Source organism: Buteo buteo, chromosome 2, assembly GCF_964188355.1.
Source record: "Buteo buteo chromosome 2, bButBut1.hap1.1, whole genome shotgun sequence".
NCBI classification, from domain to species: Eukaryota; Metazoa; Chordata; class Aves; order Accipitriformes; family Accipitridae; genus Buteo; species Buteo buteo.
In genome coordinates, this window is record NC_134172.1 from 61,652,324 (window position 1) to 61,658,774 (window position 6,451).

Consider the following 6,451-nt stretch of genomic DNA (forward strand, 5'->3'; position numbering starts at 1 on the left):
CCGGGCTGTCCCCCACAGCCTGCCAGGAAAAGAGGTTTGCATTACGACCTGCCTCAGTGACATAATTTCCGGGTCTTGCTGTGATCTGGGCTAGTTTTCCTCTGACGAACTTTTTTTCCTAGTTATATTCCCTGGAAGGGTTTCTTCTTGGTTTATGCTTTGTAATGAGGAGAGGATGCGACGGTAGCAGCAACGGCGATGTGTTCAGGCGGTCTTTGTGTTATTTTTGTCTCTTGGTTCAGTGATGTCAAGGAAGAGCTGAGGGGGGTACAGCAGATCTGTTCCTGTGAGCTTGGTACTGATGCAGCATAAGTTGTGTGGATGATGAAAGTACTGGGGAGGAGATCGAGTGTGTTGGTAGAACCGGCCTTAGGTGCATCAGTCAGGACCTTCTCTCGGCCAAGCAAACAGAATAGCTACCATGCTTGGCATTAGATGCCTGTGGGGAGAAGGGTTTTTTTGATGACTTCACCACTAGGTCTGTCCTGACAGCGTTTCATATACGTGAGAGATGAGAAAAAGGCCTTTCATAGCAAACTCGGAGTGAAACAAAAAGGAGCCTTTCATACTCTTTGATGTGAAAGTGCTTGAGAGCCAGGAGAAGCCTAGGGCTGAGTTCGCTTTTGCTTCCCTTTGGTTTTTTGCATTTGCCATGTTGTTCCCTTGCTACCTGTAACGCCCATGTTACTAGAGGAGTGACATTTGGGTCCCCTGCGGCAGTGCCTATATGATGGAAACTTACCCAAATGTATCATTTCCACCAGCCATGCAAGAGGTCACGTAATCACGTTGCCTCCAAAGTAGTTCGTGTTGTGCTAGTGAGGGCTTCCTGCCAGCAGGACTCTCACACCAGCAGTTGAAACCTGGAGGTTCAGCATGTCTCAGGGCAGAAATCTTAGCCCAGGCCTAGGGTTACAGTTAGGGCTAGGACTAGGGTGAGGAGAGTGAGAAATAGGAAACCTATAGGCACTAGATCGGTGCCTAGGCATGGTTCCTTCTAGAGTCACAGCTTGCTGTTGTGCCCTTTTTTTTCCCCCTTGTGACACCACGATCTGCACATAACTGTTCCACTCACAACCCCTCTGCCTGGAGCGTGGCTGCCAAAAGGAATCTGGAAGAGAAGGAAAATTGAGTCAATTTTCTGCTCTGCTTGAGGCTTGGCAGGTCGGCTTCATGCTGTAACACTGACGCTGTTGACCGCCACTGTTTAGCTCCTCTCATAGTGGGTAGAGAAGGGAATGTGAAGTCAGGACTCCTGGGGTCCCTTTTTTACATTGAAACAGACAGTAAGCTCCTGGTACCTTGTTCTGATCACTCCTAATCACCTTAAACTTCATCCACTCCTTTTAGAGCCTAACATGGTTAGAGGTAGCTGTGTGGGGAGAAAACTGAGTGGCTGCTGAAAGTCTCTGGTTTGGGCTACTGGGAAGTTGGACATTTGCTTGTAAGTCAGTAAGTGGGTAATCAGAAAATCTCCATTGGCTTGTCTGCAAAACAATTATATAGGGGTTGCACTCTCAATGGAAAAAGTTATTGGATTTAAAGCAGATTTTCTCAGTAGATTCAGATGCATGGCGTCTTTTTCAAGGAATCAAATGTACAAGTTCAGAAGAAAGTATCTGGGGCTGTCTAGCAAGCATAAATCCCATGGAAGTGATGCTAACTATGCTCTGGCTGTGTGTTCAATGAAGAGCAGAACCTGTATTTGTGCTGTGACTTACTTCCTGCTCAAATTATGGAACTATGACTGTAGCTACGGCAGCCCCTAGTTAGGGATTTAAAACCGTCAGGGTTTGGTCAGAAGCTGGCCAGCCCACACTGGTGATGCGCCTCTCATGCTTTTTGAACAGGAAGCACATTACTGCTAACAATATAAGAGCTTACACCTTCCAAAAGAGTGCATGAGTGCTTAAGGTTCCCCCATGACTTAGCACCCATCTTAGTTGTGAAGGGACACCAGAGACCGTGTAGCCAAGCCCCAGACTTGGCTGGAGAGGAGCATCTGTCAGCCCCTGTGGCTTAGCTGTGCTCTCCTCCCAGTGCTTATATGAGGTAAATTCAGTTTTCAAAAGTAAGACGGTAAGGCTTTTTAATACTGAGGGCTTTTTGGAACTCCCATAGGCATAGTTTGCTCCCAGCTAAGCCATTAGTTACTGTCCCCTAGCTAAGACATATTCCTGTCTGTGCACATGGTCATGCTGGCCTAGAGTCACAGTTCAAGACAGTTTTTCAGCCACTTGTCTTAGGGTGAGAGCCTCTGCAGTACTGCCAGGAATACAGCATGAGTGGGCAGAGGTGCTGAGACAAAAATAGCGGCACATTTTCATGCATGGTAATTGGAGTTAATTCTAGTTAAGCTAAACTGGCTGCAACAAATGGAGAGGGTGCATTTGTGGCTTCAGAACAATAAAACAGACAAAGAGCAACTTGTGTATGCAGTCTCCTCTTACCATTCCTCCCCTTCCTAAGTTATATACTGTTTAGTTGCTCCTCCAAATCGAAAACTAATAGAAGGGAAAACCTACCATTTCATTGTTGCATCTTTGGTCCGCATTTGTTCAGATGTATACAAGAAGTAAAAAGAGACACTTAGCGGTGGCTGTTGACCCTGCTGAAGTTAATGGAAATGAAATAAGCTGCCAGGTACATCGCCGTCTTTTTTCCCTGTTGCCTAAATCTGGTTCCCTTCTAAAGGAAACATCCATGGGTACATGTGCAAAGTGTTTTGCCTTTCATCATGTCTTGAAAATGTCAGAACTCTGCTGCTTCTATGGAGCTGAGCTTAGATAAAGAAAAGCAAAAACATTATGGTACCAGTAATCTCATTTAAATCATGGATGAGGATTGGAAATATCCTGGAAACTCATTGTGCTCAGTGCTGTGTTCTATGGACCTCTAACAGTCCTGCCCTAGTACCAAGAATTTACCCCATGCTTAGAAATGAGTGGGTAGGGGTCAACATGCACATTGTTTAAAAATAGCAGGTTGTCTGTAACAGTGGGAAGAATTATCTCTGTGAACCACAAAAAGTGCTAGTGCAAGATTAACCAATGAAGGAAAAGATACTGAAAAAACTACTGGGGCTGTTTTTTGGCAAACTTAAAATCTTTGTCGTTGTGGAGCATAGAACTGACCGAGAATGCTTAACGCAACACTTATTAGCCTACTCTCCTGTAGATAAAAGGCTTAAATTAATCAAGCTCAGGCAGATTGTTTGTGCTTTGGGGTGCTAGTGTAGAAGTCCCTTCCAACTCTTGAACCTACGGGCTGATTTCTGCCAAAGTTGACAGAGAGATGCAGTTTCTAAAAATCAAATTTCTTAAAATGGGGTGGAGGGAAGGCAAAAAAAAACCGTCTAGGTGTCCTGGCTGGGCACCTGCTATGACTTCCCAGGTTTTTGCTGACAGAGAATCCCCAGAGGAGACATGTTGAGGATTTCTTGGCTGAGCGAGGACATGCAAGCAATCCAGCCTTTAGCTGGGAACGAAGCATAAGCATACAAAGTGCTGAAGCGGACAAGGACGCTGTGTCCTTGTACGCTGGGAAAAGGAAAATAAGAAGAGCCTCACAAACAACTCCTGGATGCCGAAGAATGAGATAAGCAACCACAAGATGCCTCATGAAGAAGCTTGAGCAGCCAATAAAGGATAAGATAGCGCCGCGTGAAACGGGATATTGTACCAATCAAAGCATTGTATAAAGGCGCGTGCATAAGCGCATAGGGTATATAACTGTGCTGAAAGTTGTAGTAAATGGGCTTCACTTGATCACATTGGTCTGTGTGTGATGTCCCCTGTGGGTCCTCCGCCGCATTTGGCGCCCGAACAGGGACCCTCAGATTGACTCTTTACCATCTCTGACAAGAATCTCTAGTGCAGCTGAACCAGCGAGGGAGCGGAGAAGCCGGCCGAAACCATCCCTGCTGCCCCGGCAGGATGGCTTGAGTCTCAGCTAAGCTGGGAAGACGAGGAGGCGCGCGCAAGTGAATAGAAGGTTGAATCTTGCCCTGATCAGGTGAGCGGTCGGAGAAGGAGATGGGGTTGGACAAAGAGCAAGAAGCGGTCCTGAAACTCCTTCAATATATTCTCTCTAAGAGAGGACTGAAATGCAATAACTCCGTGATAAAGGGGTTGCTTTTATGGGCTTGGGAGAGAGAACTTATTCCGAGTAATTAGTGTGGGTACAGCTTTTGAGCTTAGTACCTGGGAAGCTATTGGAACATCCCTATGGGATGAAATTAGTGACAGGTCTAAAGAAGTTAAAGGTCTTGCAACTTTATGGAAATTGATTAAGACAACTCTGCAAGAAATGAAAGCAGATCGTAAAGCTGCTGCGTCTGCTTTTGCTTACGGTCAGAAGAACCAAAAGTGAGGGGGAGATATTCATCCTCCCGAAAGGGTGAGCCGAGAAGGCAAGAGAATGAAGATTTTGGCTGTATGCCAGCCCCACCGCCCGCCCCATACCCCCCCTCCCCTCCGCCCGCCCGTCGCGGCCGGTGTCAGCCGGCCATGGAGCGGCCACCACCAGCCGCTGCCGCCACCGCTGGCCCCCGGGCAGCACCGTCTGCACCCCTGCCACCGGCCTTTAATCCATCCCGCCTCTCGAAGCTGAAGCCATCCGCACCTGCGATAGACGCAGAACCGCCTGTAATAGCCGCTGCAGATGAGGGGGAGAGGCATTGGAGGGGAGTAATAAAAAATGCCCTTGTGGAAGGGACTATGATCCAAGCATTCCCAGTTGTTATACAAAATAATGGACAAAAAGATGGGAGGTGTTTGACTGGAAAGTCCTTGAGAAATTAAAGACTGCTGTGAGTCAGTATGGAATCCGCTTATTGATAAAGCCAGTAAGAAACCCTCGGTCAAGTGTTTTAATTGCGGTAAACTTGGACACATTGGGAGCCACTGTAGAGTTTCTGCTAACAAAAAGTGCTGCAACAATTGTAAGAAAGATAGCCGTACCGCCCAAGAATGCAGGAAGAAGGGAAACTTTACACCGAGCGTGAAGGCCCCTCGCACGATGACACAAATGCAAGGGGTTTGGGCTGCCAGCCCTCAGCCAGCCTCGCAACTGCCAGATCCGCCACTGCAGGAAGCTCCGGAGCGGACATGGAAACCGCGGTAGACATTACTTTGGTGGATGCAGGAGTCCACTTGGTGGATAGCAACATAAAGGGACCATTGGGGTTTGGGCTTAGTGCATTTTTAATGGGGCGCTCTTCAACAACTCTAAAAGGAATTCTGGTAGTCCCAGGGCTTATTGATGCAGATTATTGTGGGACTGTGAAAATTATGATTCATGTTTTAATCCCTCCTGTTTCTATTCCTAAAGGTACCAGAATAGCACAATTAGTTCCATTCAGGTCGTGTGTTCCGAACCCAGGTGAAGTACAACGTGGAGATGGTGGATTCAGCTCCACAGGGGAACCGCAGGTATATTTTGCCATGGATATAACAAAAGGTAAACCAGAAAAGGTAGTGCAATTGGAAGGGCCTGACAGAGTTATCGTCAAGAAACCGATGACAATCAATACAGGAGCTGATGTTACGATTATTTCACGACATATTTGGCCTCCATCATGGCCATTGATCAATCCAAATTTTGGTATTGCAGGGATAGGGGGCACACAAGCCACCTTAGTAAGTCAGCTACCGATTACATTTGTGTTCCCTGACGGTGAGCATGTTACGACACGTCCGTATGTCATGACTACCCCAAAGGAATTTTTTGGCCTCATAGGCCGTGATTTATTGAGCCAAACAAAAGCAACGTTAGTGACCCATCCTTTTTAGGAGCGGTCACTGAGGGGCAGCCAATCCTAAAAATTAACTGGAAAACAGATGAGCCTGTTTGGATTGATCAGTGGCCGCTAAATTCTGAAAGGCTGCTAAAAATACAAGAGTTAGTTGAGGAGCAATTGAGAGCGGGACATGTTGTTCCTTCTACTAGTCCATGGAATACATCAATATTTACCATTCCCAAGAAAAGTGGGAAATGGAGACTGTTACATGACCTTAGGGCTGTGAATGCTGTGATGCACAGTATGGGAGCCCTGCAGCCAGGTTTGCCGTCTCCAGTTATGCTTCCAGAAGAATGGGATTTGTTAATTATAGATCTAAAGGATTGGTTTTTCACCATTCCCTTGCACCCAGATGACGCTGAACGGTTTGCCATTTCGGTACCATCAATTAATAAGGCAGAGCCCTATAAGAGATACCATTGGGTCGTGTTACCGCAAGGAATGCGCAATTCCCCCACAATGTGTCAGGTGTATGTGGCCTGGGCATTAGAGCCTGTAAGAAAGCAGTTTCCACAGTTGATTATTTATCATTATATGGATGACATTTTGATAGCAGGAAGGAACTTGCCACATGATGAAATTTTAAATCAATTACAGGACACCTTAAGCCATCGCGGATTAATAATCGCTCCTGAAAAGGTGCAAAAGGCA